A 21,928-nucleotide genomic window follows, 5' to 3' on the forward strand; every position below is an offset into this window, starting at 1 on the left:
ATAAAAATTGCGAAGAAGGACTGAAGTAGATTGCTTCCTGGTAGATCTATTTTGAGCATTGTAAATTCTATATCAAGCGTCTTTCAGATTTTCTCCCTCCCTTTGTTTAAAATTTAGGACTTCATTCTCGGGAGATAAACGGGAAGAGATAAGATTAGCCATGACGACAAGGCAAGCGAGAAAAAGGCAAACGGAAAAAAGGGGAGGAGAAAGAGAAGGAGGTTGGGAAAGAGAAGGCGAATAAAATGGCAAGGGTGAAGTGGGGGAGAGGAGAACGAGAGGCAAATGGCAAATAATGTAATGCGAGAGATAGGGATTGTGATGGGTACTTGGTATGTTGACTTTTTGCGTAGACTCCCCGACAACGGCTCCAGAAATTCTTCTTGCTACCTCTTGAGATTGCGTTGGATTTCCCCGAAGAGGAAGGGATGATGCAGCAGAGTAGCGTAAGTATTTCCCTCGGTTTTTGAGAACCAAGGTTTCAATCCAGTAGGAGGCCACGCTCAAGTCCCTCGTACCTGCACAAAATGATAGCTACTCGCAACCAACGCGATTAGGGGTTGTCAATCCCTTCATGGTCACTTACAAGAGTGAGATCTGATAGATATAATATTTTTGGTATAGAGATGCAAAGTGAAAAGTAAAAGGCAAAGTAAAAAGCAAAGCAAGATTAAAGTGATGTAGATTAATATGATGAGAATAGACCCGGGGGCCATAGGTTTCACTAGTGGCTTCTCTCAAGAGCATAAGTATTCTACGGTGGGTGAACAAATTACTGTTGAGCAATTGACAGAACTGAGCATAGTTATGAGAATATCTAGGTATGATCATGTATATAGGCATCACGCCCGTGACAAGTAGACCGAAACGATTCTTCATCTACTACTATTACTCCACTCATCGACCGCTATCCAGCATGCATCTAGAGTATTAAGTTAAAAACATAGTAACACTTTAAGCAAGATGACATGATGTAGAGAGATAAATTCATGCAATATGAAATAAACCCCATCTTGTTATCCTCGATGGCAATGATGCAATACGTGCCTTGATGCCCCTTCTGTCACTGGGAAAGGACACTGCAAGATCGAACCCAAAGCTAAGCACTTCTCCCATGGCAAGAACTACCAATCTAGTTGGCCAAACCAAACGGATAATTCGAAGAGACTTGCAAAGATAACCAATCATACATAAAAGAATTCAGAGAAGATTCAAATATTATTCATAGATAGACTTGATCATAAACCCACAATTCATCAGTGTCAACAAACACACCGCAAAAAGAAGAAGATTACATCGAATAGATCTCCACGAGAGAGGGGGAGAACTTTGTATTGAGATCCAAAAAGAGAGAAGAAGCCATCTAGCTAATAACTATGGACCCGAAGGTCTGAGGTAAACTACTCACACTTCATCGGAGAGGCTATGATGATGTAGAAGCCCTCCGTGATGACGGCCCTCTCCAGCGGAGCTCCGGAACAGGCTCCAAGATGGGATCTCGTGGATACAGAAAGTTGCGGCGGTGGAATTAGGTTTTTGGCTCCGTATCTGTTTGTTTGGGGGTACGTAGGTATATATAGGAGGAAGGAGTACGTTGGTGGAGCACCGAGGGGCTCATGAGGCAGGGGGCGCGCCCTAGGGGGGTGGGCGTGCCCCCCACCCTCGTGACCGCCTCTTTGACTCCTTGGAGTAGGGTCCAATTCTCCTGGATCATGTTCGGTGAGAAAATCATGTTCCCGAAGGTTTTATTTTGTTTGGACTCCGTTTGATATTCTGTTTCTCTGAAATACTGAAATAGGCAAAAAACAACAATTCTGGGCTGGGCCTCCAGTTAATAGGTTAGTCCCAAAAATAATATAAAAGTGGAAAATAAAGCCCAATATAGTCCAAAACAGTAGATAATATAGGATGGAGCAATCAAAACTTATAGATACGTTGGAGACGTATCAGGCCTGCGGCAGGGGCTGGATCGACGAGCTCCAGTCCGTGCTGTGGTCAATCCGCACCACCGCAACCAAACCTACGGGAGAAACCCCGTTCTTTCTCGTTTATGGTGCGGAGGCGGTCCTCCCTCACGAGGTCAAGCGTCGCTCCCCACGGGTCTTGGCTTTCGATGAGGAACGCCAGGACGCCGCCTGGCGGATGGACCTCGTGCTCGGCGAGCAGGGCCGCCGCCGAGCTGCGCTCAGGGCAGTGTGATATCAGCAGGCGCTGCGACGGTATCATTGCCGCAGCGTCTGCTCGAGAACATTGGAAGTTGGTGACTTGGTCCTGAGGCGGGTCCTCTCCAGGGAAGGGCTACACAAGCTCTCGCCTATGTGAGAGGGCCCGTTCAGAATCACCCGTGTCTCTAGGCCTGGCGCTATGCGCCTGGAGACGCAGGATGGGATACTCATCCAGAATTCCTGGAACATTCAGCACCTCAGGAGGTTCTATCCATAATCAAGGCTCCGTGCCCGTGAAGGTCTCCGCTCGTGACACTCTCACGTAATAATGAGTTGGGGCTGTACACGCCTCGGAGTCTCCTGTGCGTTGCCTACGGGCCCTCAGATCAGGCTCCCACCCACATCCCAGTGGCAGTCCTTAGCTCCGCGCTGGGAAGAAGACGTAGCTAGGGGTCGGACGCGACCTTTTTCCTTTTTTCACCTTGGTGTTTGGCTGTCAGCCTTTTCTACTTCCTTGGCTGTCAGCCCTTCCTCTACCCCATGCTATGAAGTTTTTCGAGTTTATTGTAGTTTGCTCTGGTTTCGCTCATTTTTCTCGCACTGTTCTCAAGTTCAGTTCTTCGGGCCGGGCTGCGCCGATTATCCTCCCTCACGCGCCTCGCACGTGGGGGCTGCGATACGGCCGGTCTCAGCTCTCGGCTACCGTGACCCCATGACCTCACCTTGCCAAGCCTACCCAGGCTCTGGCGTCGGGCTCTTCAGCCCTCATGACTTACTTCGCCAAGCCTGCTCAGGCCTTGGCATATCAGTACTCGCTCCGCGCTCTCAAGTGAACTCAAGGGCGCAAGCCCTCCTCAATTCACCAGGGCTCATCTACGCTCGGGGGCTCCGAGCCCGGCGGTCCTCATGACTCGCCTGGGGGCTCGTGACATCAGGAAGCCACCCGCCTCAGGACTTCGTCTCACGACGAGCGCAGTGCACAAGCTAAGTAATTTCATCCAGAACAAAAATAATAGCAGACTTCCATTTCATGCATACATGCCATTGTTCATTACACGCCCACCCGAGGCAGCTTAAAATAAATACAGGAAGGAAATGAAGAAAATAAAAAACAAGGGCCAGACGGGTTCGGAGCTCGTGGATTGGCATAGTCAGCACCTCAACCAAGATGTAGCCCTACTCCCCGCGCTTCACCGAAGAGCGGCGGCGCGAGGGCCCCTCCTCCTCGGCGATCCGGCGCGGCGGAGCGGCCGCCCAGGATAGCCGCCGCTGCTGGAGGAGTTGCTGCTGCCATAGAGGGGGGACCCGTGGAGTCTGTCGAGGCCGAGCTCGTCTTCAGAGGGAGAGCTGCTCCTCAGGACGCCGTCGCCACCCTCCTCGTCGTCGTCCACCTCTGGGAAACACCCAAGGCGCCTTCCTCCCTCCGAGAAGGCCTTGACGAGCAGCGATGACACCCCGTCGTACTTGAAGTGGAGGGTGCACTTTCCCCGCAGCCAGCGCGCACGGGCGAAGGATTGCCAGCCACGACCAAGGAACACGTCGCCTGAAGCGAGGACCTCAACCCCCACCCAGAAGGCTCCGCTACAGCACCCGTCGGCCTGCAGCCAAACGCCGTTGGGCCCTTCTTCCGGCAGTTCGGCGCGGAACCAGCGGCGAAGCCGGAGCCACATGCTGCCGGGCTTCTCCACCCACATCACGAATTCGGAGGCCGCGTCAGAGGAGTGGAGTTGTCGGCGCGGGGGACAGATAGGCGCCGGTCGCCCCCTGCGCCACCTCGACTACCGCAGCCACGGCCGCCCCCACCAAGAGGAGAGACTCCACGCCTCTCGCCGGCGACTCCGTCGGAGCCCGAGAAGCTGCGCCCGCTTCCCCAAGGAACCGTCACAGCCGTGGCGGCATGCTTGCGGGGGCGCCCGCGACCCCTCTTCGGCGGCAGCGAGACCAGCTCCTTCACACCCTTGCCCCTCTCTGCGGCGGAGGACTTCCTCAGCGGCGCCATGAAGATCTTGGGGGCAAAAGGGAACAAAGGAAGGAGATAAGATGGTGGCGCTGGCTTGAAGATGGCCTGAGGGCTCCCCCCAGGCCTCATTTATAGGGTGAGGAAGGCCAACCTTCGATTGGTCATGGCCATGATGGCCGCGTCGCCCGCGCCAGGGAGTCGTCTAATCACACTGTTACCAAGGCTGCATGGGGAGTGGAGTCACCACGTCCCATCCAACCGTCATGCGCTAGCCTGGCCCGCAGTCCTTGGGGCCCGCGGCACTCCGTCCTCGACTAGGCTTCGCCCAGAAGCCAACTCCGCGCGCGCCTTGGGCCCGGGGGCTACTGTCGGCGTACTGGGAACTAGGGTATCCAGACTTGCCTGTCTGCGGCCCACGTCACGTTCCTGGTACGGCCCGGTAGGGCCCAGCCGGTCAACCAGCTGCTCAAGACCCTCGCGAGGGGGCCAGCCATCGCGAGGAGAACGACCAAGACCTCCTCAGGGAGCGGCCTCACCTAGGATGCTCCGGAGGGGCAACCAAGACCTCTCCCAAGAGTGGCCTTGGCTAGGCTGCTTCCGGAGGGCGGAGATCTCAAGGCAAGGGCTGCCTCGGGAGGAGGCAGTGACGCAAGCCATGACGAACCGTGCCAGCGGGCACCAGCGCATGCCAGCGGGCACAGTTTCCATATCGGTGCAAAGGAGACCGCACAGGCGCAGGTTCCCGAGGGGCCAGGCAAAGGTTTCCCCTTGGTGCAACAAGACCGAAGACCGCAAGGACGGCAGGAAGGATGTCATCGCCGAGCCCACCACCGCGTCACCGCCTGCCCTCTTTGCAGGTGAAGACCACCTTTTGTTAGGATAGGAGCGTCCTTGTGTTCCCGCTCAAATGGCCGTTGTGGGATTCCCTTCCCGCCTAAACATTTCGGGGGAAGAGGACCCTGGCCGTCTATATAAGTAGCTAGTGCTCCTAGCATAGAAAAAGGGGACCAACCCATTGGGACTTAGCATAGCAAAGGAGCAAGAACATCCGCTTCCTCACCCCTCTTGAGCTCGCCTCCTGGGCTCAGGAAACCACTATATTTGTTCATACTCGAGCCCTCGCGAGGCCAATCCACTAAAGCAGGACGTAGGGTTTTACACCGCAAGGTGGCCTGAACCTGGGTAAACTCTTGTGTGCTCTACTTGTTTGCTTGCTTGCATCCCATTCCCACCACCAGGAGAAGAGCGAGGCGCTAGGTGGACGTGTAGTGGGAGAGATCTTCGTCACGCCCCTGTGTTCGAATCTTAAGGGTTTTGCGAAGCCCGGAATCCGACACAGTTGCCCTTGTTATTACTTGATACCCTGAAAAGTTCTCCGATATTCCGAGAATGCTTTGTGTCTACTGCTTGCAGCTCTTTTCTGCATTAATACCCCTACGGATAATTCCTCGCACATACTAAGTGTCCGCTCATTCCTAGTTGTTCATGTGTTTCACAAAAGTCTTCGAAATCCCATTCGATCTTCCGAAAATCCTGAGCAGCCTATTGCTCTTAAAATTCTTGCTGGCTTGCACTATGGTTAAACCCATAAGTCTCGTAATTTTATTGGCATCCCTTGTCATTATCATTTTGAGTCTGTTGATTCAATATGTTGCGAATCCTCGCAATCCTCAATTAGATCCTAGAAGTCATCCTTCTGGCTCAGACGTCATTTTAAACATGAGCTGGATCTCGACCAACCAAATTGCCATCGATTTTACCCCTAAGGCTATTTAACTTATCCATCCCTAATCAGAGCATTGCTTCTGAATCCTTGTCTTGGAATTCATAATTCCTTTGCATTCTTTCTTCCTCTGGTTGAGTACCGATGCTCACATCAGATCCCTTGTGGACCACCAGATCCTCTGTTGGATTTTATCCGATAGCGTCCTTCATATTCCATAAACCTGTGAGCCTTTCCTTGGATACATAATGCTTTTGGTAAATTGTATCCTCTGCTTTGTCAACCATGCTCTACTTTCGAGCTTGTGTTACTTACTCCTGAAGTTTGTGGTATATGTTTCTACGATGCCCCGATGGGTTGAACCTATGCCTTCCTTAATCTATGTGAACCCGAAAGATTTCACGGGTCATACTTATCTGGTATTGCACCAAGTAAAACTTTCAACAGTTATTGTCATTTTCGAAAAGGCGAGAGGTGAATGGAAGGTTGTACATTGAAGAAGTGGGAGTCGACCTTGAACTTTGTGTTCATGCCCATGGACACGATGTAGATCCTACCATAGAAGCTTCTTGTAATAATAACTATTTCGTTGATATAATATCATCTGGTATCTGTGAATTGATCCTATGCAATCGTGGTTCCGACCGTATTTTCTCTTTGATCCCATTTCTCGGACAAGTTAAAGCACTTGTCTTTTGCAAGTCAATACCCCAGCCCAACCTCTACTTCGATCTGTCGCCGAGTATTACCCCATGGTAGCTCGAGATTATCACGGAATTGCATAACTTCTTACGAGTTCTTCTTCAAGTACTACATTCTCACTGATTCTAATTTTTCACGGGCTTTGAGTTATTAAACACTCAAAGACACCGATAACTGAATCGAGTCCACACCGTGATTAAACAACTCTTGGTAACCTTCATTACTTATGAGTTTGAACTCGATCACGTTATTCCTAGCCTGCTCGGCTATATCATTCTCGTGCTGATTTTACCTATGCCACCTTGTCCTTAATCCCAGAGCACAACTTTCGACGATGAGCTAAGCTTACGTCAATCTTTCTCGTCATATCATTTTGTCTTGAATAGCAAGCTTGCTTTCGAGTTTGTGTCGTACCCATGGTTCCAATAGCCAATCGCTTCATCATTCTTTGACTTTATGCCATCGCCGATCGATTACATCTTCATGAAATATCTCGACAAATGTGTCGTGATCATCATCAACATTCTGAGCTCTTCCAGGATATCAACTGAATTCATGATGAGAAATACCATCCTTGCCCTCAATGATTTGTGTAATCATCGACCACTTTATTGCCTTCCATTCAACACAAACTTGTTCATGTTTTGTGTTGTACCTTGAGATCCTTGCTATCCAGCATTTGTTCTTCTTTGCCTTGGAGTATTACCATCTTTTATGTCAAGAATGTTGTGAGAATTTCACCACCTCTTAATAATTCTTGATATAGTAATACTTCTCGCCATCTCCATTCATATCTTGGACCTCGTGTTGTTCTAACCGGGATACCAGCCATTTAACTATGATGTGTGAAGTCAAAACTTCTAGCAACCCTATTGCTTGTAAGTTATTGGTCGATAGTTTCATTCTAAGTCTATTGTTTATTGAATCACCCTTCTAACATTGATCTTGCTACCTAAGCCCATATTTCGGTTGCACCTTTCAATCAATGTTTAATTGTGTATGCATTCCTCGAGCATACACCATTATATCATTTGATCTGACAATTGTTATCTCCTTGTTCACATGATTGTTGAAACTCATCTTTTTGGGAATCTCGAGGAATGGTCACTGAGTTCATCAGCCACCTCCTCATCCTCTCCTTCGTTTACTGATGAACTCTTGTTTCGAACTCGCTTCCACAGTTCATTTCCCAAGAATCTTACGATGTCTTCTCGTCTATTTGTGTTACACCTTTTCTTCTCAGGCATCCTGAGTCTGAGGTATCCTAACGCCGATCATATCTGAATCTCGGTCAGATATGGTGGTTGGAGCATCTTCCAAGAGTCATCACATCGGTCTTTATATAGCCTTGTAAGGTGATGTCATTCCTAGCACACCGGGCCGGAGGGCCTATTGTTATGCTTCTTCCTTTTAGAAATGTCAACCTTTCTGCCAACAGGAAATTGAAAGACTTATTCTATAAGTTGTCCCTGATGAATCCATTGAGAATCCAAAGTCCGACCTTTGCTTGAAGACCATGTCAATGCTATCTCGAAGCATGTCTGTGGTACTCTGATTTTCAACAAGAACATTTGAAGCACAATGCTAATTGTTTCCTGCTCAATTATCCAAACACCATTGTATGGGTACTATCATGAGGTTCCTCCCCCCTTACCTAAATGGTTTTCTAGTTTCTATCCTATCATGGATATCATGCTCCGCTTGTCCTTGGAAAGGATATACCCTGAAATAGGTGTGTATACACATTTTCCTTTCCATTGTTCTATTTAAACCTGATAATCACCTTTCCTTTCCATTGGTTTGTTTAAACCTTCTTGTGATCTATATTATATAAGCAGTAATATTTCCCTGCTTATGTAAACACCTCGTTGTACCACTCTGTCAGTAAGACCCTGTTACTTTTGTTGATGACATTCCGATAACCACCGATGGACGAGAACTTTGCCTATTGGTCCGCCTCGTTTAATGAGCAGGAGAATGGTTCTCTTCGTCCCTCGCCCTTGGCACCGATGTTGTTGCCGACATAACTGACAGGCTATCCTCTGACATGCCTTGCTTATAGGATCATGCAAGATGTCACCGCTTTCCTACTTTTAACCCACATGGTGGGCCCATAACCCACAGTTCCATAGGATCGAAACCTAACTCTCCTGTACACCCCTGTTGCCAAAGTTATTCCTCGTGCTTGATTTCATATATAATTCATGGGCCACCTTCCTAGTGATCAATTCTGGTATCATGCACAATACTTATTTTCGTTGCCTTGAGCCCTGTTCACGCCCTAATTCAGGCATCAAACAATTGCCTGCCCACTTGAAACTTCCCATGGTACCTCCTTACTTTGCTCTTGATATTTTCTTAGGTTTCAATTCAAGAGTTACTTTCCGCCACCTTCCCCGATGTTATCGACCAGATAGTTAACCTTGCAGTGTTCCGTTCTCCCAGTATACTTCCCCTTTATTCGTTCGTAAATACGATGGAGTTTCCGAAGGAAGGATGCCGACTTCATCATCATGACATGAAGCAAAGAAATGGAGACATCAACGTAATGGATCAACCTCTTTGAAGAGAGAAACCAAGACCGAGAATACCCGATAGAACTTCGTAGCCATATCTTTCCCCCTTACTCTACCTCTTAAATCTCGGGACGAGATTTCTTATAGTGGAGGAGAATTGTGACGCCCGGATAATTAGACTCCCGTAATTCCCTGCTAATGATGCCATGTCACCTCGGTTATCGTTGATAATCTCGTGTTAGTTCCAAACCAGTTTGAATTCAAATTTAAAATCAGGCAAACATTAAAAGTTGTTAAAATCAGAAACTAAATTGTTCATTAAATAAAAAATATTCCAGAGACAATTCTAAAATTGAAACCAACATTATTGGAATTGGGTAAGTGACCCAAACATCCTCAAACAATGACTAAAGACAATATTTATTGACCTTTTATTTAATCTAAGTTAAATATGAAATTATGTTTTGCCTAAACTAGTTTTTGGTGCTAGGGTATACTACACTGCTAATTATGAGCTAGGTCCTTTTTTTGTAAAAGTCCTTTTGTGGCCTAACTATTTGCAGACCGAACATGAGAGAAAAGAAAATAAATAAAAAGGAAAAGGAAACATGTATAAAAAAAACGGGCAAGGGACCCCGGGCCTACTGGGCCTTGGCCCAACTGGCCGGCCCAGCCGCACCTCTCCTGGCCTATATGGTCTCCCCCCCCTTTGACCTAACCCCCATGAACCCCCACTCTCTCCCCCGTCTCTTCCCCCCACTCGACTGGATCGGATCGGGGAGGAGCCCGATTTCGCGCCGCCGCACCCGCCTCCACCGACCGCGCCGCTCCGCGCTCAGACGCTGGCGCCCACCCCGGCGTCGCCCCTCACCGGACGCCTCGCCCTCCTCCTCGGAGCCCCTCCTCGCCACGACGCCCCCCTCCTCTACATCGACCCTGGTGAACGGTGCCAGCGCCGTGACGTTCGCCGCCGTCCTCCTCACCCCGCTGCCCCACCGGCCTTCGCCGAGCCCGCTGCCATTTCCCTGTAACGAACGTGAGCAGGAACCCCCCCTCTCTCCTCTGCCTCCTTTCTCTCATGGCTCCGACCACCCCGCGTCGCCGTGCGCGCCATTCTACCTCTGCCCGTGCGTGCCCCTGGCCACCGCAGCCGTCACGCCCCTGCTACCCTCCACCCTGCTCTGCTCCGCCTCCAGCCGAGGCCAAGCCAGCGCCCGCAGCTTGCCGCTCGCCCCTCCCCGCGCGCCACGCTCGCTCTGCCATCACCGTCCGCTCCCGCCACGCTCTGGCTCTGCCTGCTGCCCCCATGGCCTTGCTCTCGCTCTCCCTGGCTGCCCTTGCTACGCGCCCGCGTGTGGCCTTGCCGCCGCTAGCCGCGCATCGCCGCCGCCTCGCTCGGTCATCGTCGTTGGCTCGGCCAACTCCGGCCACCCCACTGGTCAAGCGACGACACCCGCTCCGCTCGCGACTCGTGTCCGCCCTCTTCTCACCGGAGTGGCGCTCTTGTGCATCGCTGCCGCCCCCTGTTGTCGCCGATGCGTGTTGGTGGTTGAAACCACCACCTGGGTCACTGACCCATGGGCCCCGCCTGGCAGCTGATTAGTTTAGGCACTAATTACCCCCAGCTAAACTCACTGACATATGGGGCCCATCCCCTAATTAACTCCTAGTTAAATTAGACAATTCTAATTAATCTAGCCATTGACAGTGGGGCCCCACCCCCAGAATGTATATTAAAAAAGAGTTTTAAAATAAATAAATAAATAAATAATAAATGATAAAAATGTACATTAATTAATTAATTAAATTAACTTAATCTAATTAACCAGTGTTAATTAATTAAACAGTAATTAGATTAGTTAAAACCTAATTAGGCTGACCAGACAATGACATGTGGAACCCACACGTCAGGTTGACCAGTCAACCCTGTTGACTGCTGACGTCATGATGACGTCAGCATATGCTGTTCTGGATAATGTTGGATTAAATAAATTAAACAAATCCTAAAAATGATTTAAATCTTTTAAAATCAATATACAATAAACGTAACTTAGATGGAAAAACTTTGTACATGAAAGTTGCTCAGAACGACGAGACGAATCTGGATTCGCAGCCCGTTCGTCTGCCACGCATCCCTAGCATAGCGAACACGCAACTTTCCCCCTTCGGTTCATCTGATCGGAAACGCAAAACACCGGGGGTATTTTCCCGGATGTTTTCCCCCCTTTGCCGGTATCACTTAGTACCGCGTCAGGTCACCCCTAGAACAACCTAATGCCGCATCTTGCTTTTTGTTACCTTGATTGCTCTGTTATTTATTGTGTTCCCTCTCCGATACTTCTTTCCGGTAGACCCCGGGACTGCCGGAGACCCCCAGTTCAACTACGGTGTTGACGACCCCTCTCTCTTGCCAGAACAACCAGGCAAGCCCCCCTCCTTTGATCACCAGATATCGCCTACTCTTTTATCTACTTCTTGCATTAGAGTAGTGTAGCATGTTACTGCTTTCCGTTAATCCTATCTTGATGCATAGCCTGTCCTTGCTACTACTGTTGTTACCGTTACCTGCAATCCTAATGCTTAGTATAGGATGCTAGTTTATCATCAGTGGCCCTACATTCTTGTCCGTCTTCCATGCTATACTATCGGGCCGTGATCACTCGGGAGGTGATCACGGGTATATACTATATACTTTATACATGATACATGTGATGACTAAAGTCGGGTTGGCTCGAGGAGTACCCGCGGTTGATTCACGAATTGGGGGCTGGAAGGACATACTTTCCCAACTGCCCTCTGTGTGGATCTTTGTGGCGAAGTGACAGGGCAGGTTGAGACCACCTAGGAGAGAGGTGGGCCTGGCCCTGGTCGGCGTTCGCGGTTATTTCAAGATAACACGTTTAACAAGATCTTGGTATTTGATCTGAGTCTGGCCACTGGCCTATACGCACTAACCATCTATGCAAGGACAGTTATGGGCACTCGACATCGTGGTATCAGCCGAAGCCTTCGTGACGTCAGCGACTGAGCGGCACGCGCCGCATTGGACCGTAAGCTCGCGCTTGTATTAAGGGACTAGGTATGCTTCCGGCCGCGTACGCAACGTGCAGGTGTGCAATGGGCGATGGACCCAGACCCCTGCGCCATAGGATTGAGACCGGCGTGCTAACCTCTCTGTTGTGCCTAGGTAGGGCTGCGACGTGTTGATCTTCCGAGGCCGGGCATGACCCAGAAAAGTGTGTCCGGACAAAGGGGATCGAGCGTGTTGGGAAATGTGGTGCACCCCTGCAGGGAAGTTAATCTATTCGAATAGCCGTGATCTTCAGTAACAGGACGACTTGGAGTTGTACCTTGACCTTATGACAACTAGAACCGGTTACTTAATAAAACACACCCTTCCAAGTGCCAGATACAACCCGGTGATCGCTCTCTAACAGGGCGAGGAGGAGAGGATCGCCGGGTAGGATTATGCTACACGATGCTACTTGGTGAACTTACCTTCTACTCTCTTCTACATGCTGCAAGATGGAGGTGGCTAGAAGTGTAGTCTTCGATAGGACTAGCTATCCCCCTCTTATTCCGGCATTCTGCAGTTCAGTCCACATATGATACCCTTATTCCGTTTGATACCAATGCATAAATATGTAGTGTAGCTCCTTGCTTGCGAGTACTTTGGATGAGTACTCATGGTTGCTTTGTTCCCCCTTTTCCCCTTCCTATACCCGATTGCTGCGACCTGATGATGGAGTCCAGGAGCCAGACGCCACCGTCGACGACGACTCCTACTACACTGGATGTGCCTACTACTACGTGTAGCCGCTGACGACGACCAGGAGTAGTTTAGGAGGATCCCAGGCAGGAGGCATGCGCCTCTTTCGATTTGTATCCCAGTTTGTGCTATCCTTCTTAAGGCAAACTTGTTTACTTATGTCTGTACTCAGATATTGTTGCTTCCGCTGACTCGTCTATGATCGAGCTCTTGTATTCGAGCCCTTGAGGCCCCTGGCTTGTAATATGATGCGTGTATGACTTATTTTATTTGTAGAGTTGTGTTGTGATATCTTCCTGTGAGTCCCTGATCTCGATCGTACACGTTTGTGTGTATGATTAGTGTACGATTAAATCGGGGGCGTCACACTTTCCTTCACAAATTCTAGTGAATTGTGCTATCTAATGTTACCATGCAATCTATTGCTCTAGTGTATATGTTCTATATGTCGTACAATTTGGTGCTCACTTATTAGCTATCTTCTTAATTAGTTGTCGTCTTCAGTTAACTCTTTGGTTCAATTATGCATATGTGATGTTCAATTCTTCAGGCTGCAATTTTGTATTGTCTTCCATGTGAGAAATAAATCGAATTTATCTTTACAAAATACATGAGAAACGAATACAATTGCTATATTTCCAAGTTGTCAAGCATGCTTGGTTTGGTTATACATTGTGCAATGTGGTACTCAGTTAACGTTTGGTTCATTTGTGTTGTGGTGTTTAGTTAACTGTTTGGTTCAATTATGCAATGCGATGTCCAATAGTTGTGGGTGCATTATGTTATTGTATACCATGTGAGGAATAAATTGAATTTGGCTGTAGTAAATACATGAGAAACAAATACAATTGCTACAATTGGTTGTAGTTAACCGTTTGATCTTCTATTAGGAGTGTGTTATATTGTGCAATGTGGTGCTCAGTTAATGTTGGTTCATTTGTTGTGGTGTTTAGTTAACCGCCTGGTTCAATTCTGCAATGCGATGTCCAATTGTCGTGGGTAGAATTTTGTATTGTTGTGCATGTGAGGAATAAATCGAATTTGGTTGCACTTAATACATGAGAAACTTATACAAGTGCTATATTTCCTAGTTCTTAACCATGCTTGGTTTGGATAAATGGGTTTTCCATGTGGCTTGAATTAATCCGATGAATCTGCAATGTGCTTATTTTTCCTCAACATATTTTACTGATAGCATGTGAACCCTTAACCTGATGACTAACTACCTTATATGTGTTGTAGGGAAACAATGGGAAGCACTGAGGTTTACAATCGAGGTTAGCACGTGCATGGTCCGTTGTCTAATAGCACATTATTGTGCAATTGCAGGAACCATTATAATATTTTTGTTTTTAACAATTTGGTCTTGCACATGTAGGTCCTGCTATCAGAGGTTTTGACCCACTGTTTGACCCCTTTTGCATATGGGGAAATGAGTTGTCCATGAATATCAATCAAATCAAGAAACTCAGAAAGATTGTTAGGATAAAGAAATTAGCGACAAAAAACAACAAGATCTTTGTCTGCACAATGAAGAAGACATCAGTTCAGTACAAGATGGTACTAACTATTATACCTTGCCTTTTTTTATTCCTTTGCCCCATTTCCAATATAGAGAAGATATTTATGCACATCCTTGTTTTCAGGCCTTTCCAAAGCAGTTCATTGATGATTACCTCTCAACCCACCTCTATGGTCAGGAGGTGAGGAAGGTTTTCATACAACACCCACGGTTCAATATTGAAGTGTTTCCTGAAGAGGACGAAGGATGGACGGTCAACCATCCACACGCACTGGCCTAAAGTTGCAAAGACCTTCAACATGAATGAAGGCTCAATATTCGCCTTTCGCTTCAGCAGTTTTCCAGATGAGATGCATCTATCTATATACTATCTATGATGCTAATTTTGAAAGGTTCTACATGTTGCATGTGAAACTTGGTGCTGGTGCAGTTGTGTAATGGGGTAGCTGAGTGCTCAAGCTATATCATGTTGTACTCTGTTGTATTTCAATTATGAAATTCTGCTTCCTTAATATGGAAATGAAATATATTATGTGCTTAATATGAATGCCAATTAGATTAATAAATGGATTATTAATAATAGGGAAATAGGGCTGCTAATGGCGAATTAGCCTACTAATTGGGTTTTGCTATTGCAAACGGTTGTTGAAAAAATACCGTGGGCGATGACCTCAGGCAACACACACAGTTTCTAGGAATAAACCGTGTTGGATCAATGAGCAATCACACACGACTTTCTCTTGAAAACGGTTTGCGTTAGGCCACCTTGCGCAAATGTTTACCACATAAAAACTGTGTGTGATGGACAACCTTTGCCACATAGTTTCTTCTACAGACCGTGTGTGATACATTCAGTAACGCAAATGATTTAACGGGGAAATTGTGTGTGATGTACCTATGAATGGAAACGTTTTCCTTGGAGAAAGTAGGAGAAAGTACTCATGAACCTATCTAAGTACTCCATAAAGATCGAGTTCATCAAGCGGGAGAAAGTAGCCGGAGCATTGGTTAGGCCGAAAGACATCACAGTGTACTCGTATTGACCATAACGAGTGACAAAGGCCGTTTTGGGGATGTCCCCATTTCTGATCTTGATTTGGTGGAAGCCTAACCTCAAATCCATCTAGGAAAAGACTGAGGATCCAGCGAGCTGATCATACAGGTCGTTGATCCTGGGGAGCGGATACTTGTTCTTTATCGTGACCACATTAACGGGACGATAATCTACAACCATCCGATCCGTACCATCCTTCTTCTTGACGAAGAGGATAGGACAAGCCCAAGGAGAAGAACTGGGACGGATGAAACCCTTTTTCAAGGACTCATCAAGCTGTTTCTTAAGCTCGGCTAACTCCAAAGGTGCCATCTTGTATGGTCTCCTAGAGATTGGAACAGTTCCTGGGATAAGTTCTATGACAAACTTTACATCTCTGTCAGGTGGGACACCTAGCAGTTCTTCTGGAAAGACATCCGGGAAGTCACGGACTACCGGAATATCTGCAAGGTCTGGAAGAGGGCTGGCATTAAGAGAATAGAGTTGACGCCTTGCAACTCTAGTGGAGACAGTGACTATTTTGCCAGATGGATGTGTATGTTGAACATATCTGGTGTAACAATCGATCTTGGCATGATGAGCTGTCATCCAGTCCATGCCCAAGATGATGTTATTATCTGAAGACTTGAGAGATATCAAAGAAGCAAGGAATACCAGTCTGTCAACAAGGATTTCATTACCATGGCTTACCTTGGAGGTTTGCCATTTGGAACCAGGAGTCTGGATTATTAGTGGAGTTGGCATATCACAAAATGATATGTCATGCAACCAAGCATAACCTTCGGATATGAAGGAGTGAGACGCTCCAGTATCGAACAGAACTGAAGCTGGGTGACAATTGACAAGAAGTGTACCCAGTACGACGTCGGGATCATCTTGAGCTTTTGTAGCTGAGACGTGGTGCACACATGCTCGTTCAATGGTGGCTGGCTTGGTACTGATCATCTTGCCTGATGGCTTTTCACGACCAACAGACCTCTCAGACTGGGCTGGAGTATAACTGGACTGAGGGCAGTCACGTGCGTAGTGTCCTGGTTCTCCGCAGGTGAAGCAAGTTCCTGAGGTAGGATGTGGTCCTACATTGGAAAGTGGTCCACTAATAGGCCTGGGTGGAGCACGTTGCTGAGCTGGGTGAGGCGCCACATCGGATGGCCTCGGTGCATATCCAAGTGGAAGAGCTGAGTTCGGAATCCAAATCCGTCGCTTCTAAGAGCCAGAACGGAAGGAAGAACCCAGATCAAGGTTGTGCTTACGAGACTCCTCGTAAGTGAGCTGAGTTGTCTCTGTATTAATGGCCTTGTTCACAAGAGCCTGGAAAATATCACAATGATGCAAGTGGAGATCACGATGCAACTTAGGGTTGAGACCCTTTCGGAACCTAGCCTGCTTCTTAGCATCCGTGGACACTTCTTCTGTAGCATAGCGGGCGAGGTTTCCAAACTCTCTATTGTAAGCATCAACAGGCATCTTACCCTGGGTAAAACTACAGAACTCCTCCCTCTTGCGGTTAATGAGAGCCTGAGGAATGTGGTGCTCACGAAAAGCCTCAGTGAAATCCTTCCAGGTAGGAATCTGGCCAGCTGGAAGCATAGCCTCATAGCTCTGCCACCAAATACTAGCAGGACCTTCCAGGTGATAGGTAGCATAGGTGACCTTGTCACCTTCAGCCATGTTCGCGGAATGCAACTTGTGAGTGATGCTCCGGAGCCAGTCATCTGCATCGAGTGGCTCAATGGAATGATGGAAGGTGGGTGGTTTCAGACCAATGAAGTCAGTGATGGAAACCAACTTCTTACGCTAATGTGCGGTATTCTGCTCAATCTGTGCTAGCAAGCGGTTAGTCTCACGCTTGTTCCTCTCGGATGCTAGCAAGAACTCTGCCATCAAAGGCTGGTCAGGAGGATCCTCGTCCCTATCATCTCCGTGGTTCTTGCTATGAGCAACTGAACCTCGGTTAGCAGACGACATCCTGCCACAGAAACCAAGGAAAACAAGGATGGAATTAGCATCGACATAAGATGCGGAATGTAATGCAAAAGCATTAGAAACTCTTGAAAACCTAAGACAATTTTGGCAGCACAACGGCTATAAATGCTCAAAAGGGATTTTGAGACATTCATCAAAGGAATAGCATAATCACTCAGCATCATAATATCAAGGTTCTGGGTCAAACTGATGACACACAGAAGTAGTAGAACTGTATGGAGACACAACCCAACAATCCTAAGACTTTACGGTTTAGTAACACGTCATCCTGAGAGATAGAGGAGAAGCCTAGGCCTTAACCCTCGTAGAAAAGAAGAGGCTGGCTCAGAAAGAATGACAAGAGGTAAAGGAGTAAAAAGAGCCTTACGTTCCCTTCCACAATCAATTCCCTTATATAACTAAAGCATTTCTAGACTCAACTTCGACTAGTTTGGCTTGGTAATCCTATAGTCAGTCAGGCTCTGATACCAATGCTGTCGGGACCCCGATCCTAAGTCACATCGATCTAGCATGTAACACTTCGTATCACTTTGCAGCCTCACGCACGGTATTCCCACGGGTGCCGCCTTACCTGGCCCGGGACCGTTTGCGTCTTTTGGCTCACGTATATGATAGTGTCGCTAGCATCCATATGACAGAGAACCCGGGCCTACATGACTAGTCATGAACACAAAGTGGCACTAACTTACAGGGACATGCATACATGAATCAACCTCGAGCATGTCGGTCAACAGCGTATGAATCCGGGCTGTAGCACTGGGCTAACAGGACTCCGGAAACCCGCGCTGTAGCAGGCTAGGCAGGACTCCGGATGTCACCGCGTGACATTTCCCCGAAGGGACAGACACATGAAGGAAGTGAATCACATGCCGGCCAGTCAAGGGTTCCGGAGCAGTAGCGCTGGGCTAGCAGGACTCCGGTGAACCGGGCTGTAGCGGACTACTATGGCTCATGGAAGCACAAGACTACATTTCCCCATAAGAGAGGCTACCAGGGATAAACAACTAGGTTGTCAGATCCCACATATAGCAATACACGTTATACGTACGCATAACATGCAAGTATGTGCTGTACAACATGGCATCACAACATAACTCAAACTCATATAGATAAAGGCCCAGAAGAGCCACATAGCATTCAATACAAACAGGGGACTCATGACCCATCATTCAGAGCATACAAGCAACGGAAGCATTACATGTCTGAGTACAGAGAACTACAAAAGGAAAAGACTAAGAAGCCTGACTAAACATGACCCTCCCAAGGGTACAAGATCGTAGCTGGGATACAAGCTACTCGTCGAAGTCACTAGTGTAACGAACTGCAAAACATAAATAAGCAAACGTGAGTACGAAGGTACTCAGCAAGTCTTACATCAGAACTATCTACATATGCAACATTATCAACAAGGGGGTGGTGGAGTTAACAGCAGCAAGCCAGCTTTGACTCAGTGGCTAACCTATACTACGAGTATCAGAAACTTCTTTGAGGTGAGAAGACGCACACGAGTCCACATATTCACCATATCAATACTCCACCATGGGTCCGTTCCCGTCTCCCTACGAGAAGGCCATCCATAGCACTCACGCTTATCTTGCGGATTTTAGAGTATCCACTTCAAGTTGTCTATGTACTACATAAGTCCTCCAAGTTTCCATATCCGAGGAAAACGGCTATTCGAATAGATAATGTTGACCCTGCAGGGGTGTACTTCTTCACACACGCTCTCGCCACTTATCGCCATGTACACGTCATGTACCTCGGCAACCTTCAAGCGGAAGCCGAGCGAGGGTGTCGGCCATGACCTCACTAACCACACAAGTCTCTCGTCTAGGCTTATCGCCTATTTGAGTTCCATCCGCAAGGAGTTCCGGCCGAAGTCTCCAGTACGGCCCCAAACGATGTGTGCAAGGTTCCGAAGCCCACCATCCGGGTGCCACTTGGTACACCGTGCCACGGTGCCTAGTCTGTCCCAAGCCCGTCCCGTTGTACACCACCTGGTAGACAAGTAGCACTACCTACAAATGCCAGAAACTAGTTGCAACTCCCGGACAGAGATCAAGTGGATTAATAAGCCGAGAGGGGCCGGATAACCGGAACCCAATGTGTGGTAGTAACTGGACTTGGATAACGTACACAGAACTTAGTGCTTAGGGACGGTTCCAATGAGACAACCCACCATGTACTCCTAGATGGCCTCTCATCGCTACCATTACCAAAACGTGTTCACACACTTAGCATTTATCGGTAGGACATGTTCACCACTCCGATTCATTCCTGATGAATCAGACCTGACACAACTCTAAGCATAGCTGGCATAAAGAAAACAAGCATGGATGGGTAGGCATATCAAGGCTCAAGCAACTCCTACTCATGCTAGTGGGTTTCAACTATTTACTGTGGCAATGACAGGTCATGCAGATGAATGGGTTCAACTACCGCAGCAGAAAGTAGCAGTTTGAATCGTTGTTGTCCTAATGCAGTATAAGGAGTAGGAGCGAGAGAGTGGGATTTATCGAAATGCTCAAGGGGGGTTGCTTGCCTGTGTACGACGAAGGGGTACGGCTCCTCTGACAGGTACTCGGGAACACCTTCCGGAGTGGAACCTATCAAGAAGAAACGGTGCCGGCGATCAACACACAAACAAATGCAACAAAATGATGCATGGACATGACATGTGCAAATGCTAGTGTTTGGGCTAATGCAAGATGCTACCAAGTTGGTTGAAGCCCATTTGAATCAAAGATTCAAATGCAATTCAAAATGAAGCATTTAAAATGCCCATATTATGTTTTCACTTATACAGCATGTATAAGTTGGTTTTTCATGCACGTAACTGGCATAAATGGATTCCTTGCATTTTTCTGATAATTTTTCATATATAATTCATTTCATTCTGAGCTACGGTTAAATTATTATGAATTTTTGAAGTTTAAGCAATATTCTAGAATTTCCTGAGTTAAAATAATTCTAGAAATCAATTATTGCGTCAGCTTGAGGTCAGCACTGCGTCAGCAGGTCAACTAGGCTAACCCAGGTCAAACCTGACCAGTGGGACCCACTGGTCTGTGACTAACTAAACTAACCTATTTTAATTAGCACTAACCTAGGTTAAACTAATTAGTGTTAAACCTAAACTAGACTAACTAACCGGGAGGGGCCCGCATGTCATAGACCCAGAGGAATGGGTTCAACTACCGCAGCAGAAAGTAGCAGTTTGAATCGTTGTTGTCCTAATGTAGTATAAGTAGCATGAGCGAGAGAGTGGGATTTATCTAAATGCTCAAGGGGGGGGGGGTTGCTTGCCTGGGTACGACGAAGGGGTACGGCTGCTCTGACAGGTACTCAGGAACACCTTCCGGAGTGGAACCTATCAAGAAGAAACGATGCCGGCGATCAACACACAAACAAATGCAACAAAATGATGCATGAACATGACATGTGCAAATGCTAGTGTTTGGGCTAATGCAAGATGCTACCAAGTTGGTTGAAACCCATTTGAATCAAAGATTCAAATGCAATTCAAAATGAAGCATTTAAAATGCCCATATTATGTTTTCACTTATACAGCATGTATAAGTTGGTTTTTCATGCATGTAACTGGCATAAATGGATTCCTTGCATTTTTTGATAATTTTTCATATATAATTTATTTCATTCTGAGCTACGGTTGAATTATTATGAATTTTTGCAGCTTAAGCAATATTCTGGAATTTCCCGAGTTAAAATAATTCCAGAAATCAATTATTGCGTCAGCTTGAGGTCAGCACTGCGTCAGCAGGTCAACTGGGTTAACCCAGGTCAAACCTGACCAGTGGGACCCATTGGTCAGTGACTAACTAAACTAACCTAGTTTAATTAGCACTAACCTAGGTTAAACTAATTAGTGTTAGACCTAAACTAGACTAACTAACCGGGCGGGGCCCGCATGTCATAGACCCAGGGAAGGTCAAATCCCCTGGTCAACCGGGCAAAACTGCCGGCGGCTCCACGCCGGCGAGGCCAAGCGCGGCGGTGCGCTGCGGGTGAGGGAGTCCTGGATTAGGGGGTGTTCGGGTAGCCGGACTATACCTTCAGCCGGACTCCAGGACTATGAAGATACAAGATTGAAGACTTCGTCCCGTGTCCGGATGGGACTTTCCTTAGCGTGGAAGGCAAGCTTGGCGATGCGGATATTCAAGATCTCCTACCATTGTAACCGACTTTGTGTAACCCTAACCCTCTCCGGTGTCTATATAAACCTGAGGGTTTTAGTCCGTAGGACAACTTCATCATACAACAATCATACCATAGGCTAGCTTCTAGGGTTTAGCCTCCTTGATCTCGTGGTAGATCTACTCTTGTACTACCCATATCATCAATATTAATCAAGCAGGACGTAGGGTTTTACCTCCATCAAGAGGGCCCGAACCTGGGTAAAACATCGTGTTCCTTGCCTCCTGTTACCATCCGGCCTAGACGCACAGTTCGGGACCCCCTACCCGAGATCCGCCGGTTTTGACACCGACATTGGTGCTTTCATTGAGAGTTC

This window comes from Triticum aestivum, chromosome 2A, assembly GCF_018294505.1.
Source record: "Triticum aestivum cultivar Chinese Spring chromosome 2A, IWGSC CS RefSeq v2.1, whole genome shotgun sequence".
In the NCBI taxonomy this organism is placed as follows: Eukaryota; Viridiplantae; Streptophyta; class Magnoliopsida; order Poales; family Poaceae; genus Triticum; species Triticum aestivum.